This window comes from Peromyscus eremicus, chromosome 19 (genome assembly GCF_949786415.1).
Source record: "Peromyscus eremicus chromosome 19, PerEre_H2_v1, whole genome shotgun sequence".
NCBI lineage: Eukaryota > Metazoa > Chordata > Mammalia > Rodentia > Cricetidae > Peromyscus > Peromyscus eremicus.
In genome coordinates, this window is record NC_081435.1 from 73349334 (window position 1) to 73371101 (window position 21768).

Consider the following 21768-nt stretch of genomic DNA (forward strand, 5'->3'; position numbering starts at 1 on the left):
AAGCCTATCATTGTGCCCTAACATCTATTTTCAGAGTTCTCAATATAGAAACCTCTTTATAAGAAAGCAGCTTTTAAAAGTGGGACCATTTCCTTGAGACACTGCCCTTTGCAACTGTTTATCTCAACCTCCCTTGTCTTTACATTCACAATTGAGAAGCCTGGGTTATTTTTTTGGATCCATTGGAAGATATCAAAGATATACCTCTGCCCTCAATGGGCTTTTTGCAAGGTTTTCACTCACAGAACTGAGTGAAATTTGTAAAGAATGGAGAATTCCTAATAAAAAGGACAAATGTGAGACTGGACTCTGGAGCTAAATAGCCTAAAGTCTGAATCCATCTTGCCACTCACTGAGTAACACTGAAAATTAATTAGCCACTTGAAGTATGTCTCTTCACCTGTAAAATGCAGCCATTACATAAAAACTGCCCAGGGACCTATTAAAACTTCACAAGGCTGGGACTTTCTTCCCTTTTTTCAACTGACGGATCCTTGGCACCTACAATACTCCCTACTCCCTGACTACTGCTGGATGAATCCAGAGCACAATGCCTGCATAATAGAAATCACATAATTGTATTAATATCTATTGTCACTTTATTGTTATATATGAACAATAGCAGAAATAATAGCAGCAAAATGGGTAAATTTTAAAAATGTTAAAAGAATGTTGCATGCTTTTCTCTCCAAAGCATCATTCTAGCAATTTGTTTTGGAGGATGTGGCCACAGCTAAGAATCTACAGGCCTCTCCCTTTACCTACATATTTATTTCAACCAAATACATATATATTGAATCTCATCACATCATATTTGAGGGGGAAATACACATTTTACTCTCTAAGACTGACAACTGTAACATGGATACATTTTGTCTCAAATCACACACAGCAATGGAAACTTCTACAGGAGAGATTGTAATGTCCTGTCCCATTTGATAATAACGTAACTGATGGCTTTGTATCTTCTCTATGAAAAGGTTTGATACCCTTTTTTAAAATAAGATTCTTAAATCCTTCCCTGTTAGGATTATTCTGACCACGCTTTGAAGGCTGGTATTGTTTGTGATCAAAAGGAGTTTACTAGAGGTTGATGTTTCCTTATTGGTCAAAATCCTTTGCCCACAAAACTGACTTTTCTCTCTCTCCACTGTAATTTCTCAATTCATGTTCACCTTTATGACATTTTACCTATTCTGGAGCCTTTGTTCAACTTACATTTTTGGTTTATTTTTATGCCATTATTGAAATGTTATAATATTGAAGGAAAGCAATATTATATTTGTGATATCTTGAAGCAATAATTATATTTATATTTTATTTTATTCATATATATTAAGGGATTCAATTTTTAAATTCATATATATTTATTCTTGTGTGTGTGTGTGTGTGTGTGTGTGTACCTGCATGCTGGTGCTTTCAGAAGCCAGAAGAAGGTGTCATATCCCCTTGGAGTCACAGGTGGTTATGAGCTACCTGACATGGAGCTAAACTCAAGTCCTCTGAGAGAGCAAAAAGTTCTCTAAACTGATTAGCCATCTCTCCAGGACCCTGTATTTTCATTTTTTGATGATATTTTGAGTCATTATTTTAACATGATATCTTTCTTTGAAAAATTAAAGAATGTGAATATCTTAAGATATGGGAAGGCCCAATGTTAGGATTTGGTATAGTCTACACGGCAGTGTATAGGTGTTCTATGCTTAATCTTGGATTTTTTTTGACTGTGATGCTGATGGAATGAAATGCTGTAAATGAAATTGTTGATGCTATTATAACAGATTTATTAAAATATTTTCTTTTCAAAATTTGCTTTGCCTTCAAACACAAGCCTATGGTTAACATATGTACTTTAATGAGGTATTGAAGTTAAAAATGTCAAATAAAATATAAGGAAAAATAATAATGCTCAATTAGGAAACAAATTTTTCTATTTTCATAGATCATATTGTTAAACCAGTAGTTACTACATAAAAACTCTAGTGTAACGCAGAAACTGACATGATTTTTACGGAGGAGATTTTTAAGCAACATTGAACAAACTGTGGGACAGGTGGACATAATAGAAGATGAAATGTTTGAAGAAAAAAGAAATGAAAGCATGGATATGAGACAACAGTGGGGGTAGGGGTGTTAGGAAATGAGTATTGTGAATCAGCTGAATGGTGGCTAGCTCTGTGGCACGAGGTGGTCAACAGAACCTTGAACGGAAGCTCTCGCAGTCCTGGAGAGAATGTGGAGAACACTCAGTGCAATCTAGGCTATAGTGAAAGTCCAGTACTCCCTGTGAAAGGGCAAGCAGTTTAGTGCCCAACTGGCTGTGCTGGAGATTAATTATGATGGAATGCAGGCTGAGCTATTAAGAACCTCTTTGTTTTAGAATTCGGGAAACAACACAGAGAAGATTCTCTGCTCAACTGATTCAGAACAAACACAAGTGCAGCAAGACTGCTGGGCTTAATTGATTAAAATTATCTAACAGTATCTCCATTGAATTAAATTAGCATGTCAGGGTAGCGTTTTTCATTGAATAGTGGTTGTAAGCTGGAGACAGGGCTATTGCCACTCTCAAGAACCGCCATGATAGTGATAAAAAGAACAGCTACCACAAGAATCTTTTCTTGACCTCTAGACCAGCTAATCAGGAAATTGTCTTTACTCTGAAATGTCATTTTAAGAGAAAGAAAGTACTCATAAAATTCGATGGCATGTCTATTAATTAAGAATAAACTAATTTGCTAAAGAATGTACAGTATTTGGGTAAATACACGAATTCATAAATGGGCTCCTCTGTTCTCTCAGAATATCAGGAAGGGGGAGAACTTGGAAGCTGTGCCAGCAACTGACCTTTTTAATGAGTGTTTAATTAGTTCTGATGTGTACAACCTAAAGGACAGAAGTATTGTGAGGCACAAATTTCTGACACCCACCTTCCTTCTGCTCCATGGCCAAAGAAACATCTCATTTTTAATAATTAAAAAAAAGGAGTCAACTTGAGTATTAGGAAGTTTTTGGAAACTTACTTGTCTTTGTATCATAATATCCCAGGGATATTAATTTTTTTGTAGAAATATTACAAATATTCTATTTTTGTCTGCTATTTTTATTTATATATTTCTAAATTTGTTTTCAAAGTTTTATATATATATATATATATATATATATACATTTAGTATTTGTTCATATTTAGTCCAATTATCTTCTCTTATCTTTCATTCCAGCCAACCACTTCTTGCCCACATCTCTTCCATAAATTGTATGGCTTTTTTTTTTTGCTGTTGTTTATTTTTTTGTTTTGACATCCCACCCAAATTTCCCCTCATTCCTCTCCTCCCAGTGCTAGCCCCCTTCTCTTGTCCCCTAAAATCCACTCTACTTCTCTTTCTTTTCAGATATGGGAAGGCCTCCCAGCATATCAACCAGCCATGGTATATCAAGTTGCAGTGAGACTAGGCACTTCCTCTTCTATAAAGATGGAATGAGGCATTCTGGTAGGAGGAATAGGTCCCAAGAGCAGGCAACAGAGTCAGAGAGAGCCCCTGCTCTCACTGTTAGGAGTCTCATAAGATGACTAGATTACACAGTTATAACATATATGCTGAGGGCCTAGGTCAGTCCCATGTAGGCTTCCTATGTTCAATATCTGTGAGCTCCCATGAGCCAAGATTATTCAGTTCTGTGGATTTACTTGTGGTGCCCTTGGCCTCACTGGCCCCTACAATCCTTCTTTCCCCTTTTCCACAGGATTCCCCGAGCTCCATATATGGCATATTTATGTTCCTTAAATCTATCTTTCCCTGTCCAAGGCTCAGGGAACATTATAAAAGAAGAAGAAGAAATAATGTAAGAGCCTCAGGATTGAGGAGGAGCATAGTGAAAAGTGAAATACTACTTTCTGGACACAGTTGTTGCACCAATGAATTCATACCAATGGCAATTACCTACGCATGCCTGGGTCTGTTCAGAGCTCATCTTGGGTGGGAGATGGCTTATGAGACTCCACCTTCTATAAGGAACTATAATTAATATCTGCAGGATGAAAGGAGTAATATCCCTCAATGGCCTAGCCATTGGTATGTTGATATAGCACAAGTCAATAACCACACAGAAATCCTCAACCTAGCCACCCTAATTAAACATAGTGGCTAACAAAAAATAGATCATATTTTTTCTTAATTTATTTTTATTTCTTGAAATTTTAATATAGTTAGATCATTTCCACTCCCTTTACTTCATCCAAACCTCCCACCCATGTACTCACTCCCCTTGCTTTTGTGCAACTCATCTCTTCCTCTTTAATTGTTGAAATATATATATATATATATATATATATATATATATATATCCTTAAATATAAAAAAACTCATTTAGTTCTTTTTATGTTACTTGTATGCATTTAAGTGTTTTCAGGCCTGATCATTAGGTGCTATGTAACCAGTGATGCTCTTCCTTTTGGAAGACTGATCCTCCAGCTCTCAGCATTCCTCGGTTGCCATCAGTTCTTTGTTTAGGGCGGAGGCCTTGTGATAGACTATAGTTAAATTCAACACTTCAGTATTGATAAGTAAAATCACTGGACAATTGATCACTGTAGCAAAAGCACTTGTTTAATTTGTCTACATAACATTGTATAAATTCTTTGGCAGTTTTTATTTAAAGACTTACTTTTGACTGACTAGTCTAAACTTTTTTTTTTTTAACATCAATGTTTTAGCAACAGTTTCAGAGTGAGTCCTGTGGATCCCTTAGGCGGACCCTGAGGGACCATCAGGGGATTCTCAAAGTCAGAGTTATTTTCTAGTGAGTAGAAGTGTTTAGTTACCTTCTCCATTCAGTCCCACATGTGTCCACAGTGTTTCCAAGACGCTAACAGCCTTGTCTGTCCTAGTAGACAAATGAGGAATTGATAGCAGGTTCTAGCTGTTTTCTAAGCCAGATAATAGGTACATCATGCATGTGCCTCTGTCAGTGTGTGTGTGTGTGTGTGTGTGTGTGTGTGTGTGTGTGTGTGTGTGTGTATGTGTGTGTGTACATGTCTATGAGAATTTCTTTGTTTTGTATAATGTGCCATTTTCTCATAAATTGGTTTTTAGAGCCATGCTTCAACTTATCTATTTAAAAAGTGATACTAAGTGAGCATGGTAGTTCGAGCTTTTAATCCCAGTCCTTGTGAGTCAGATGGAGGCAATTTTCTCTGAGTTCAAGGTTAACTTGGTCTACACAGCAGGTTCCAGTGTTGTTGGCTGTTTCTGCTCCTTTTGGGGGGCCCACCACCTAGCTCCCAAATAAATATGCACATGGAGGCTTATCCTTAATTATAAATGCCTGGCCTTAGCTTGGATTGTTTCTTGACAGATTTACTCAAATTATCTTATCTAGCTTTTGCCTTTCTCTATTTCTGTCTGCATTTCATTATTTCTTACTCCATGGCTTGCTCTGTAGCTAGGTAGCTGGCCCCTAATGTTCTCCTCCTTCTCTAACTACTTCCTTCTCCTATTCCTTCTTCCAGATTTCTCCTTCTATTAATTATCTCTGTCTGCCAGCCCTGCCTACCCTTTCTCCTTCCTTGCTATTGACTGCTCAGTTCTTTATTAGATCACCAGGTGTTTTACACAGGCACAATAACACAGCTTCACAGAGTTAAAAAATGCAACATAAACAAAAGTAAAACACAGTAAAATAATATTTCCCAACATTCCAGGCCATTGAGGGCTAAATAGTGAGAGAAAAAAATAGTGACATAGTTGAGCTGAAGATTGTTGTTAGCATGATCTGGGATCTCAGAAGAGTGCATGGTACAAACACAGAACTTCATGGGTTCTTGTAATTCTTATGGACTATGAATGATTATTTCAAAATTTGTTGCATCTAATTCAACTCTAATCTTCCAATGTTTTTTCATAAACTTTAGTGTTAAATAAATTAGATAGATATGATTTATTGAAATGAAAAACGAGTACTTAGTGATAGTAATAAGTGAAATAGCATGGCATTTTCTTTTTTCAGTTTTTATTTTATGTGTACGTATGTGTGTATGTACATGTGAATGCAGTTACCCGAGGAGACCAGAGGCGTCATATCCCCATGACTCTGGAGTTATAGACAGTTATAGGCTTCCTAACATGGGTGCTGGTAACCCAACTTGTGTCCTCTGTAAGAGTGGTACACACTTAATGATAGAGCCATTTGTCCAGCCCCACAACATACTATTTTTTACAATGTAATAAAGTTTATATTTATTTAGTAACTATGCATTTCAGATTTGTATAAGAAAAAGTGAACAGAATCCATTCTCAAAAGAACTGAGTGTCTTTGCTGGACAGCATATTTACTTTCAGCTATCTCTGTGCTCTGATAGACCCTGGTTGCAACTACACTATATTCCTCTGGGGTTTGCACCAATTATCCTCTATTTTCCCTTCTTCTGGGTAAGATTCCTGAGCAATCATCTTCAGCCCCACTTTCACGTACATGAACTGGTATATAGGACCCAATGAGAAACTCCCACAAGGGCTTCTGAGTGAGGTCTCCAGCAGCCCTGATCCCCAGTAACCTGTGGTTTAATCAGACTCTAGTCTTATTCCTTTCTTATTTCATGCTTCCTTATTTTCTGATCATGTCCCTATCTGTAGTCTTGCTTCTGCTTCTGTGCTTGGGGAAAACAAAGCTATGAAAATGACACATAGAAAATTCACATGTCTCCAAAGCCCATCAAAACAAAGGCCTAAAGAAGAAAGACATTTTAGAAATGTTATATCCCAAAAAACTGAGTTCTCTAGTCCAAGTAGGAACAGTGCTATTTGGTGTGGTAAGCCAGCCCACAGTCTTTCAAAGCCAATGACCACCATGAAGAGACCTTACATATATGTGGACAGTAGATCATTAGTGAGAGATGGACCGTGGTGAGTAGAAACAGAGGAAGAAAGTGATCTGCTTTTTCCAGTTCATCCTTGTACTAGAAGAGTCCCACATTCCTGAGGTCTTCATGAGTCTGGAGTATTTTAAACTAAGCCTTCTCATATGACATTTCATATCTGTGACTTCAAATTTTGCTAATTCATATTAACTTAATTTTTAAAAGAAAAATGTTGTAAAATAAGAAATGACACATAAAAAGATAAGAAGGGTCAGCAGTAGCTCTTAAACACTGCAGATCTCTATGAGAGGGAAATCAGCCAGGTCTCAAAGAGGGAGTTAGTTGGAGCTAATAAGGAAACGTTGGAGGCTGAAGCAACATTCATTGTTTGGGATAAGGAGCTCACATGCACATTTATTAGTCCAAAATGAGCTGGTGATGAAAGATGATGCACTGCCAACTGACTCTCAAAAATGCTACTTAAAGTAAGATTATATTGCAATTGCTCTATAAAACACACAAAAATCACTCATTATGGTATTGGATGCCTGAAATCCCAGAACTCAGAAAGTCAAAAGTTGCAGTCTTGGCAAAACTAAATAGCAAACTCCTGTCTCAAAACAAAACATACAAAGAAACATCATATATATTCTAAAAGATGGTGATATGTGACATAATGATATTTATATTTTCCATATTGATTTTTAAGTGAATTATATCAAATTCAATTATTTGTCTTGAAAAATGAAATGAACTAAAGCTACTGTTGTGTAAATCTCTCATTCTATTTTCTGTCAGTGGCTTATACTTGAAATAGATTGTTTATGAGTACAGCACATGAGTTGTAACCTTACTATATAGAAATGTATTCATAAATAATATACATTTTATAAATTATACAAGTCACAAATTTGCTTACCAATTTACTTAATATATGTTACATTATTACTTTGGATCAGGCAGGGTTCAAAGAAATTTAAATACAAATCAACTTAACAATTAAAAACCAAAATCTCTTATAATAAAAATTAACTTCAAATAATATTTGAGATTTATTAAAGCTGGAACCTTATTTAATGAAAAGAGACAGACCACAATTTCAAAACTCAGACTATAGCCAGATATGAATTAGGAGCCAGAGTGAGAGGTAAGTTACTCTACCAATTATCTATCCAAACCTAATGGGCATTGGCAATGGGTATGGCTATAGAGGGAGACAGCAAAGCACAGAGATTAAGTTAATGGCCCTAAAGACCTTCTTCACATATGCCTTCACTTAAGATTACCTGCCATTGAAAGAGAATGCTACATGGTTGAAGGTGTATGATTTGTCAAAACAATGGAAACCTGCATGATAGCCCATCACCATTCTGATTTAAACTAACTCTGCATCCCTAGAGCAGTCATAAGGGGAGCACAGCCCCTGGAGTGCTCTCAATTACTGTAACCAAGGGAGGATCTGGGTGCATGGTTACTTTTCTCATTGCTATGACAAAAATCCCTGACAGAAACCAAAAAAGAAGGGTTTATTTTAGCTCATGGTTTGAGGGTACAGACCATCATCTCAGGGAAGTCACAGCAGGAGGTGGGTAAGGTTGAGGGTCACATCCTGTCCGCAGTCAGGAAACAGACAGCGATCCATGTCGGTGAGGAGATCACTTTCTCCTTTCTATTTGGCTCAAAACTCCAGCCCATGGGATGTTATCGCCCACGTGTAGGGTGGGTCTGCCTTCCTAAATTAACCCAATCTAAAAAATCCCTCACAAACATGTGGAGAGGTTAGATTCCTATATGATTCTAGGTCCTTTCAAGTTAACAATCAATTAACTCTCACGGCTGGTGATGAAGAACCAGCCTGAGTGAATGTCCAGAACCACAGTAGTAAGGAAGGCCTGGTGAAAATCACCGTCAGGAGCTTGTATCAGCGCTGGGAGCTTGGTTGGGTGCTGTGGAGACGTGGCTGACAGTGAATTACAAAGTCCATCTGAAAGCTAGTGAGCGATGGTTATCTTGGCTTTTCCATCAGCTAAGTGTCTGGAGGACAGAATTGAACATGGTTTAGTCGGTGGGTGGTGACACAATCTGAGCACACTGGAGGATGAGGCAAGAAGGCCAGCTTTGTCTACCCAGGCTCAACAAGAGGGTGGTGCAAAAGAAACATTGAAGTATTTTTAGAGATCTTCTGTTTAAAGACAAAGCCACATTCATCTCTGAAGACAGGAGTTCACACCATCCAGAGCTGAAACTTGTGAGGAGTCAGAAGATACTAAAAGAATAGTTATTGAAAAGTTTTAGGGAAAAGGAAAGCCAACAAAAGCAAGTGTTAAACATTAAAGGAAGCAAAATGCTCAGGTATTTTTGAGTACTAGAAAAAAAAATACCCAGGGTGGCTGTGACACAGATGGCAATAAGGAACAGAAAAATTACAGCAGAGAGAGCGTTTGTGCTCGGAGACAAGTCTCAGATTCATTTGTGGATTGGGAAGTGTGACTGTTAATATTCAATTTGACAGAATACAGGGTGACCCGGGAACTTCACCTCTGCACATACCTATAGAGAGTTACCTTGATTGTATTCATTGGTGTTGGGGAGATCTGCCCACCCCCCAGCTGGTACTGTTCACTGGCTAGGATTCTAGACTGTGTAAGTGGGCAAAGGGAGCTGAGCAGAGCACGACTTCATCATCCTGGGCTTCCTCATTATAGATGAGACACAATCAGCTATTTCAGGCCCCGGCTACTTTCAGGTCATTGCCATGATGGACAGTATCCTTGAACTGTAAGTCAAAATAAACCTTTTATTCCTTAAGTTGCTTTAGTTTAGAGTATTGTACCATAACAACAGAGAAAGAAACTAGGAAAGAAATTGGATTTTAAAAATGGAGTCACTGTGATAAGTCTAACTACATGGTTCTTAGGACATTACAGATATTTTGTGCTATGATTCAGGAAAAAATTGGTACCTTGATGACAAAGGGATAAACATGCTAGACACAGGTTTAAAGGATATTTTTGTGGGAGCTTGGAAGATGGTAATTTTGTGAGAAACGTGGTTAGTAGAAGGCTTCAGATGGAAATGAGAACTCTGTTGCTGGGACTCATTTGCAGAAAGTGACAGATAAGAAAGCACTGATAACTGTTAGAGACTAAAGTTACTAAGGGGAAAACCTGGTGCTCAGCAAGAAAACACTCATCAAAAGCTTCCACTTGTTGTTATGGTATATTTGTACACTGTCTGAAGATATATTGCTGTGATTAGTTTAATAAAGAGCTGAATGGTCAATAACTAGGCAGGAGGTATGGCAGGACTTCCGGGCAGAGAGAGGAAGTAGGAAGAGATAATTGAGGTGTGGGGAAGATGCCAACAAGACATGGAAGACGTTGGACATGCAGAATGAAAGAAAGGTAAAAAGCCACGTGGTAAAATGTAGATTAATAGAAATGGGTTAAGTTATAAGAGATAGTTTAGGAACAAGCCTAAGCTATAGGCCTAGATTTCATACCTAATAATAAGTCTCCATATTGTTATTTGTGAACTGGTAGCCCAAAGAAAAATCTGACTATGCCAGCTTCTCAAAATGCAAACTCATGTGAAGGAAGAAAAAGTAGCTGAGAGACTCTGTACTTCAAAAGCGATGTCCTGGGAGAGTGCTTCCCAGGTGTCAGCACAAAGAAGCCGATGCAACTGTTATCCAGGGTGGGCAAGCTCCAAGCATCCTCCTCGTGATACTGGTTTTGGAGGTACAAAGGATGCAGGACTGAAGGGTCACAGAGCCTTTCTCCATGATTTCATAGAGCAGCTGAGGCCAGGTAATGAGTAGTAGAATGGTAGTCCCTTCAAGGAGGCCCAGAGACACCACTGTGTCAAGATTTCACCAGGATATTAGAGGGACCTTGGGATGTGAACCAGGGAGACCTACTGGCATGGAATGGAGCTGGTTCAGAAACAAATTTGTGTCTACTTTTTGGGTGAAACTACCAGATGTTTTGGAGTTCATGTGATTGCATTATGAATCCCAGATACCAGATGTGGAGCTTCTGAACTGGGTGTTTTCCCTGCTAGGTTTTGGCCTTGCTTTGGTGAGATTATTCCTTACTAGGTCATGCTGATTCATCCGTTTTGTAGTAGGGATGTTTACTCTCCACACCATAGAGTCAATGCATGTAAACTTGTTTTATAGGAACCCATGGTTAAGAGACTTTTGGACTTTTAAAGTGTTGGAATTATTAAAGACTATAGAGACTTGTACACTTGGAATAAATGCATTTTACATTTGCAACATGGTCATAAGCCTATGAGGAAAAGGTAGAAGGTTATGGCTTGAAAAGGAGATATCTGAGGGTTGACAAAGGGCAGTCTTGTGATGGAAAGTGTTAATTGTCAACTCGTCAAAATCTAGAATCACCTGGCAGGTGAGTCTCTGGCATATATGTAAAGAATTTCATTGACTGTTGAGGTAGGAAGATCTGATCACTTTGAGTGATTTCATTCTTTGGCTGGGATCCTAGGCTCTATAAATGGAGCAAATGAGGTGAGGAGTAGCATGTATTTATCATTCTCTGCTTCCTGATTTTTTATGCAATGTGGCCAGCTATCTCGAGCCATAACTGCTTTGACTTCTTTGCCACTAAAGACTGTAACCTTGAGTTGTAAAGTAGAATAGAACTTTCCCCCTCTTATGTTGCTTTTGTTGGGATATTTTATCACAGCAACAGGAAAGGAAACTGAGCCACATATGTATGGAAAACTTTTAAGTGGAAAAATGTTACTGTATTATCTCAGAGATAATTTGTAATATGCAAGAGAAGCACCAGGATTCACTACAGTGATAGACTGTGATGGAGACCTGAGTTTTAACTGTAATAGTAGCAAAGAACAGGAGACTAAGAGGATTATGATGTGTTGCTTGATTGTTATGAGAATGTTGGAGAGAAAACAATAATTTATAGGTTTGGAGTTTAAGCAGCTCGATCTGTTCATTTATGAAAAGGGAAATGTCTGAAGCAGTGAGCACAGGAATGAGTGAGTAGACTTGAGTGCTCTTCTAGACAGATGAGATGTGAGAATCCTTTAAACACTGAAGCAGAAACTTGAAGTACTTATTTGGGAAGTATTTAACAAAGAAACTTAAGTAGGAAAAGTAAAAAGAAATAGGGAAGGCCAGGAATTGGGCATCACAGAACATGCCTTTAATCCTAGCACTGAGGAAACAGAGGCAGGTAGATCTCTATGAGTTTTGGCCAGCTGGTCTACAAAGTGAGTTCCAGGACAGCCAGGGCTGCTGTGCAGAGAAACCCTGTTTCAAAAAAAAAGGAAACATGGAAAATTTATAAGAAAAATTGTGGTAATCAATAATGAGAACACCTGTCTCAAAAACAAAAACAAAATAAAGGAAACGGAAAAATTAGAAGAAAATTTGTGTTAACCATTAATGTTAGAATTGCATTATGAATGTGACAAAGAGACTAAAAGTAGTATATAGCAGGGAAGAAAGAAAGAGCTAGAGAAAAGAAAAAGAAAGAAGGAAAGAAAGAAAGAAAGAAAGAAAGAAAGAAAGAAAGAAAGAAAGAAAGAAAGGAGGGAGGGAGGGAGGGAGGGAGAGAAGGAGGGAGGGAGGGAGGAAAAGATATATAGCAAAATGTAGGCACATAAGCAAATTTGATGGAGGAGGATGAGCCAGGTGGCTGAGACTCAGGAAGAATTCTTCTGGCAATTGTGAAAGTGTAAGAATTAGGTTTTCTGTGAAATGCAAAGTTCAGAAGCAAAGATTATAGATGAACAAAGAGGAAATGGAGATAGCTTCTATAGACACATTTTTTTATGAGGGGAGATGAAAAATACATTGATAGGAGAGATACCAAATCAAGGGATCTTCCATGTGATAGATGTTAGAGTATTTCATGTACAGAGAGCAAAGGCACTGGAGAAAGAAAATTAGGATGGAAACATTTGTGAGAAATTAAGATGATATGAACTTCAGATTCTAACTGAAGTGGTTTTCATAACATAAAAGTAGGGACAGCTGTATCAGCACCACAGAGAATAGAGAATGGTGTGGTTACACACTCTAAAGTTAGTTGTGTTTCCCTGTTCTTGGAACAAACATGTCTTGATGGCTCTCAAGTTACTTCTCATTCAATGTTATTTTTTTCTGGGTAATGTAATAAATCTATTTATGCATGCATGTGCTCATTACATGTACACCCACACAAGCATGTGCATTATTATACATCACTATAAAGTTTATGATTGATATCCTTCTTTTATACCTGAATTGGCTTCAATTCATCAATATTCTTCTTTAAACTTACTTTATTTATGTACTTAGATCTCAAATTCAAGTCTCCTATTCATAAAACCTATTTCCAAAGACAAATTGGCTTCTGGTTTAGAACTACACACAGCAATGTTCCTCTGCTCTAGTAGCATATTTGGACCACCTGAGAGCTTTTAAAAAAAAAACTGATCCTCAGTCACCTAATGGAATTGAGTATCTAGGAGTAATAATTCTGTGAGTCACAGATGACTCTAAGATACCATAGACTTGGAATCCTCAGACCTTTGAGGGAATATGGTAGTCTTTTTTTTTTTTCATTTTATTTCACCTTCTACTTATTTATTTATCTATTTATTTAATTTTGTTCACATTACTTTTTTTCTCCCAACTCCTCCCAGATCCACACTACCTGCCCAACTCCATGTTATTTCTTAGAACTACAAATTCAACAACAAAAATAAAAACAAAACCCACCACCACCATCAAAACATACACATGGAGGCTGATTTGATTTGACCAACACCACCCAGGCAGGGAGCCTGCCCTGGAGTATGGTTGAGATACATAGTGTTACTTTTATTACACAGTCCGCACATGTTTCTTGAGGGTGGAACTATCAGAAATCTTAGAATGTGTATAAGGCCCCAGAATGTTATAGATAACAGTTTTTGATATTTTAACTAGATGCCCAGGAGGAAATTATCTTATTACTTTAAGGAATTTTAACACTCTAATACCTTTTAATGTCTCATACTTCTTAAATAAAGTGATACTCTCTTTTTACTCAAGACCAAGTTATTTCTATACACCTTTGGCTGACCTTGAATTCACAGCAACCCTCTTGCCTTACTGTTCCAATGCCTGGGATCACAAGCATTCACCACCCCACCCAGTTTGCAATGATAGTCTTTTTGTCCAGATGAGTGGAATTTTATACCATAGTCAAATAAGGTTGCATGCCCTCATAATGGTTTTTGACAAATGAGTACTATGAAAAAGCATAGATTTAAAAGATTTTGGGGATTAATTTGTAGTGAATGCATAAAGGTCAGGACCATATATAAATGAATGACCTGAGAAGAAGATACATTTTTGTGTGCAGCAAGACTTGACTGCCACAGTTTCCATATGACAAAGAACTCAAAGGAGCAAAATTTCCTTTTGTCTTTTCCATTTCTGAATTTGTGACTTTTCCCCAACTGCTAGAAGTTCTGGAAGACTCTTTGACCCATGTACATTTAGCTATAGAAATAAAGCATTGGTGTGAGCAATAAAATCAATGTTTCTATTGTTTTATTGATATTGCCACTGTAAATGAAATTCAATATTAAACAGTATTTTTCCTGAATCTTTGGTCACTCAAGGATGAGGTTCCTAAACAGAACAATATGGGGGGAATAAAAATAGGCAACAACAATGGAACTCACTAAAGAATGTGTCTAAGTCTGATAGAAATAACAGCATTTTAACAATATCACAGTGCTTGCAAACTTTTTTTGTAGCAGCTTAAAGATTCAAAAGAAGTTATGAAATGCAGTAGAACTGAATAGGAACCACTCCAAGATATGATATTATGAATTATGCAGGTGCACCTGGGGTGCCTCACACACCTGTCAGCAGTCATTTCTGTACATTTGTGTACGCATTTCTTTAACTATCTGCAGAAAGAGAAGCACACATTTATAGCGGCACATGTTCTCATTAAGGAGAGCAGTTTAAAACAGCAGTTAGGTTAAATCATATTTGCAAAGTTGAATAATCAAATAAGTGCATGATTCTACAGTAGGCTTACCATATCAATACTACTTAGGAATTATTAAAAGAGAGACTGGGTTGATAATAGGACTCTTTCCAATGTAAAGATGTTAGATTAAGTGTTTCTATGGGAGCATTGCTTTGATAGTTTATTTCAACTAGCTATGTCTATGAGGGCAATTTCAGATGGAACTGGCGGCCCTGGATACAGGTAGCACCTTTGGGAAAAGTGAAAGGCTAGCTGAGCACTGACATTCCACTTCATCAGCTTCCTGTCCCACTGAAATTTGGACATGTAGCCTCCATCATCTTTCTTTCTCTGCTATGATGGACTGTATCTCCAGAACCAGGAGCCAAAATAATGAGTTCTTCCTTTAAGTTGCTTTTGGTCAGATATTAGGTCACAGCAAAACAAATGAACAAAAATAAAGGAAGCCCCTCAAAAATTGCATTGCAAAACTACCATGGCATGGGGAAAGGAACTCCAGATTTTCAGAGAATATAGTGAATATAACCACTGGTGAGATGGCGCTGCATGATTCTCCTCTTCCTCCTTCTTTTTCTTCTCCTCTTCCTCCTCCATTTCCTCCTCATCACTCTCCTCCTTCAATCAACAGAACTGAAAAAAATGTTACATAGTAACTGGGATTTTCTAGGAGTTTGGGTACTCAAATATTTTATTTGTGAAAATTTCTACAGAAAAAAAGTCCTGAATAATAAATAACAATTAAAACTCATTTACATTACAATCATGATATAAATGTATTTATTTATCAGTGAAGGACCCCATTTATCTTATTTCGCTGCTTGCCTTGAAGTTTATTTATAATGGGGTGTTTCCTCAGCACAGATCCTTAAATCAGTTCACATCACAGCATCCCCCATCATGTTATTCATGCCTCACTCCATATTTGTGATTTAAAGCCACTGTGATGCTTTGCAGTGGTCGTACATGTATGTACACATCACAATTACCATTCATGACTATTAGATCCTAAATGGCAGGAAGAGATCTGCCAACATGGTTAGACTCAGGAAGCTGAGATGAGGAGACTATCTGGATTACCCATGTGAATCTGTTATAATCACAAAGAATGTAAACAACTTCTGGAAGCCCATAGAAGAAGGAACTCAAAGTGGACTTTTTGCATTGACAATGTTGCAGTTATCATGAGGAATGGCTTCACAAGTTGGAGCAGATGGGATCTCTCACCATCACATTTATGATACAAAGTAAACTTCCAGACCTTTTATGGTAAAGTCACAATACTCAGAATCATGAAAATGATGAAATTTTTGAAACCAAAATCACTAATGTCTTTTATTTGTACTGATCAGAAAAGTGTCACAATATTGTTCCTTAAAAATGAAGTAACAAAACCCCGCTCAGCCATGAAGATATATATTGTACCATAAGATTTTTCTGTGGACACTAATGTTCATATGGTCTGCTTACTTCAGTGCTGACAATTATGTGAATATTGTTGGTTAGCCAATACTAAAATAAACTATGTGATATTTTGTTTAAGGGTTATTTAAATGAGTGATTTTTGAAAAGAGTAGAAATGTGATTCTAAGTATTATAATATCCAAATCATATTTGGTGCAGCTACTGCCTCATTATTTGTAATTGTATTAGAGCAATTGGATCTCCTTTCTTTCTGTACTTCAAAAAGTACAAAAGATGCTGACAGCTACCATTTCAAGTAGGTGAAAGCAAGTGGGTTGCACTGCTCGTGTGGGAACAGAATGTACCACGACAGATCATCAAAATCATCTTCCAGAGGATATTATTCTGTTGTGAAGGATGACTTTTGATGATGAAAATAAGATATAAAGAAAACCATAGTGCTTATGTTCAGATGTTAATTTGTGATATTCAAATGAAGAATATCAGGAATTTAGATATATGTTTCATGGGAGGGATAGTATGTTCTTTTAAATATTAATAACTACCCATTACACAATAATGGAGGTGGTGTATTTTATCGGGACCACTGGCTCCCCAAATAACCATACAGAGTGTTAGTATGCATTATAAATGCTCAGCTGATAGCTTAGGCTTGTTACTAATTAGGTCTCACATCTTAAATTAACCCACATTTCTTCTACCTTACCACTGTTGTTAGCACTGCTTGTTCTTCTCCTGCTGCCTCTGCATCTGGCTGGCAACTCTGCCCTTCTTTATCCCTGTGCTCTCCTTTTGTCCACAAGGCCAGCCTAACCTCTACCTGCCTAGCTGTTGGCCATTTAGCCCTTTATTAAACCAAATCAGGAGGTACCTTGGCAAAGACACATCTTCACAATGTACAAAAAATTATTCCATATCACAATAACCTTTTTATTTTAATGCAACACTGAATGTGGCTGGACATACTTGCAGCACATTCTGCCTCAGAGAATTCCTGATGTGGTGCACATTATGCATGGTTGTTTCTGCCATGAAAGTGTTAGGGATCTGAAAGATTTAGTCCAAAATCAAAGTTATGATCCTTATGGGCTGAGAAGAGAAAAAAAATGAGAGTATACTGGCGAAGAAGACCCAAAGCAGGGTAGGAAACCCAAGTCTGTTAGGCAATATCTGCATAGCCTGGTATTCCAGGGAGAGTGGGAATGGAGAACCACAGAATTCCCAGCCTGGGTGAGAATTTGGATGTACAAAGGATAACTGCAGGTTCTTTCCTGAGAGAACAAAGAAAATTTCCTGTGATTCTGTTTGGTTGAGAGGCAAAAGAAAATGCATGTAGACAAGCAAAAGTCTGTTTCTCTCCACCCACTATGTGATCAGACACCACTCAGGATACCACATTCCTTTTCTTTCCCCTCAGTGAGCGTGGGTTAGAGTGAATGGGTTCACTAAGGAGGTTATAGCTAGGTACAGAGGAAACAGGATATGCTTATGTCTACACTCTGCTTTGAAATCAGACACATTTTAGGTTCTAGTATAAGAGAGAAAGGAAAGAACCACTTATGAAAAAACAGGCTGGCTGACTATGAGTTTTACTTAATGATGAAACTTTTAAAATTATGAAGCATTTATAATACAGCCAATCTTGCATATTTCCTAAAAGACATATTTCAGAGTTTTAAACTTGCAGAATTCCTTATGAATTACAATGAGCATAAAAATGATGTTGCAAAGAAATCTGCCTGATGAAAGAGAAGTACGATTTCATAAGACTCAGCAGATACTGACTCTGGGATTGCAAACTTTTTAGATGAAGCTGGACTCAGGAAACTGGATAAATGACTGAAAGTAATTTCTTACTTAAAAATGAAACTCATAAAAGACAACACAAAAAAAATGAGCTCTTCAACTTCCTTACAAAATATACTTTGGAAGATGTATAATTTTAAGATATTATATTCCATTGTATATTTACATATACTAGTTTGAAATTATTGAGAATCTTAGAGATAATGGAAGAAAATTGCTTTAGCTCAAAAGTTAAATATTTTGTAGAAAAATAAATTCACTGCTAAAAGATTTCCAAGCATTTTATTGAGCATATATATATTAAAAAACCCACAAAGTTTATTTGTAGGATATTCCAATATATGCTTATGCAGGATGACTGAATGAAATAGAAACAGAAACTTTTCCTACATTTTACAGACATTTCCACGTAAATCAGCATTCTCTTTGAGTGATTAAACACATAAGTGGATGCATGATTATGTGTCACACATGCACACACATATACAAACACACACAAGCACACATGTGTATCTCTACAATTCATATATATGTATATGTATACATATATATATATATATATATATATATAAAACTTTTATGTGTTTATACATGTCCTGTGTGTATGTGTGAAAGTGACAAACTATAACTATTTTATGAAAACTTGAAAATATGACTTTTAATGAGATGGTCCCAAACAGCTAGGACAAACTGAATCTGTTCTAGTTAATGCAAACACTTTATTTGATGAAAATCTAAGACTGAATTTTTCCCACTCATGTGGTCCAATTCTGTTATTGTCCCCCAAAGTCAGGGTGCAGAAAACATAACCTGACACTCATGGAAAATAAACATCAGTTTGTTTCTAACCTTCAGTGTCATAAGGTGCACAGTCCAACTCAGCTGAAAGTGAGGTCAGCGCCTGGGAATCTGACCTACCAGAAGGTGTATTGGAACTTGCTCTCAGGGAAAATAACCTTGCTAACAGAGAAGGGTTATGAAAAACAAGTGAGACCAAGAGTTATAAATCCAGAAGGTCTAATATGGGGTTCTTAAACTTTCACACATAAGCCTTTTCTATAGGAGAACACTTTATGCAACCATGGATATATAGCTCTATAAAATAAATATACAAATAAGACATTTTTATAATAACTCATGCTAAAATGTGGGAACAATTTTACTGTTTATTAAAGATGAAATGGAATTTGGCACTTGTGAGATGGCCGTGTATTTTTTTTGTTTTGTTTTTTTTAAGTAAGAATTAAATCTTGGTTGACCATTAGATACGGCAAGACATGGTACAAGTTCAATAGTTTTCAGAACTGATATTCTCATCTTATGGGTAGTTCATGCTAAGAACACTGCTTCACACAATTACATAGTACAAAAAAGACAAGACTACATTAAAAAAAATTCAGAAATGTGCAAAGATCTGTACTAATTTCTGTATTTACAAAATTTAGTATTTACAAAACTCAAAAGAGCAATTCAATTTCTAATCAAGTATTGTAACAGTGTAACTCGAAGGTATATTCATTTTAAACCAATGCTGAAGAGTGATCATAGGAGGACATTAACAGTCTCTGCTTCAACCAGCCCGTTTCCATAAAGAGAGAACAACACTGAATGTACAGTAACTTAATATGGTCTGGATCCTGAGCTGAGTTGTTTGAGACTGTGATAGTTGACACTGTGTGGTAAGGAGGAATGCACAGCTAGAAGTTTGTGGTACAGTCGGAACAAAGGCTACAGTCCAGTTGATGCCAGCAACGTAGAGACAGCTGTCAAAGTCTCCTTAGATTCATTACATGTTTGAGACTGAACTATATTTTCAGTGTTACACACTCCAAAGCTTTTTAGCATTGTGAAAATTTTTACATGCCCCATATTTTGTTAGGCAATCCCAAATAAGACAGCAACCCTCAGTTTAACAAGTGTGGCCCCAGTGTGCCCTTTCTTCACAATAGGGTGAAAGAATGCCTTTCTAGGTAGGATGACACAGCTTTGGCATCACTGAGACATATATAACTATTTACTGGGAATGAACACATGCAGGGGAATGTGTGTACACCTTATAGACAATACTCTAGTTTGCTTAATTCCCAGTGTTCATGTGGAAAGTTATGTTCTCTCAGAGTTCATCTACTAAGCTGTCCCTGTCTCATCCTGTTCTCAATTGTCCTTTCTAACTTGATGAGAGCCTTGATAATGGAAAGGGTAACTTCAGGAATGTGGTTTTTGGAGTCATACTTTTCTCAGAGGTCATAGAAGTGTTACCATTTTCAAATTTATGATGGAAGGAAGAATGAGTCATTCTTAGGATTCTTGGAAATTTGTGGTTGTTCACAGAACTAATGCAATTATTGAAAAAGAGAGAAAACCCAGAGGGTAAAATGTTTGGATGTGGCCGAGAAAGCACATGAAGTGGTTGAGGGTGAGTCAGTTTTAGCATTGAGTCTATAAGAATGTATAGCTTTCAACCATACTCTTCCCAAAATAGATTAAACTACATTGTACACAAATATAAATATGTTCATGACTTTCAAACTTGAAAGTCAATAGTAGTTCCCTTTCTTGAAGTCCAGACTGCCACAAGGAACTAGATGTGCAAATGATACTTGTGACAAATAATCATTATGCAGGTTCCAGTGTTAAAACTCAAGTCCACTGGGCAGTGGTGTCACACGTCTTTAATCCCAGTAGTCAGGAGGCAGAGCCAGGTGGATAGCTTTAAGTTCAAGGCCAGCCTGGTCTACAGAGCAAGATCCGGAACAGGCACCAAGACTACACAGAGAAATCCTATCTCAAAAAAAACAAACAAACAAACAAAAAGAAACAAAACAACAACCACCACCAAAAAAAACCCCTCAAGTCCAAAGTCTTAGTGGCAAGCAAATAAATGCACCTGCAGAGCTACCTCATAAGCACTTCATTTTTATTATTGCAGATGCCCAGCTCTTTCTGTGGACATGGATAATGAAGCCATGATAGTCAATGTGTGACATACTCTCATTCCCCTCCCCCTGCCATGTTTTCCTTTGCCCAGATTCATTTTTGTGATACAGAAGTAGATAATCTTGTATTTCTAGCCTTGCACTTAATATAGCTTGTGTACTGTGCTTTTAACTCAACTCCTCAACTCAGTTCGTTTAAACATTTCTCTGAAATCCTACGTTGGAAGCATAAATGTGCTCTTAATCCTTTAAAAGAATATGCAAGATGCTATTAAGGGCTTTAAATAGGGCTTTATGCTTCTCAGAAAATTTAATGAGAGGAGAAATGTTACCCAGAACATATAATTTCTCCTTTTAAAAGTATTTGTAAATAGTCTGTTGTATTTTAAGTAGGCAGTTAGCAAGGAACTGAGTTATTTTTAGTAGCTGAGAAATTTTAGGTTGATTTTTTTTGTGCATGTCCCAGTACAGAAGCTACATAAAAATAACTTTAAAAGCTACACAATTTTTAAATATAAATATGGTAAACACTCATAAATATTTATAATTACAGAATTGTGTTACACTTTATTTTCCGTATTTTCTTACTTGATAGTACCACATACAAATTATTGATTATTTAAAAGACTGTTAATTTTTAGTGAAATGAAGAAGTGCTGTTGTTTACAAAGAAGATTTTAAATTTTCCTTGAAATGGTGCTTTGCTCATAACTGAAACTATCGGGAT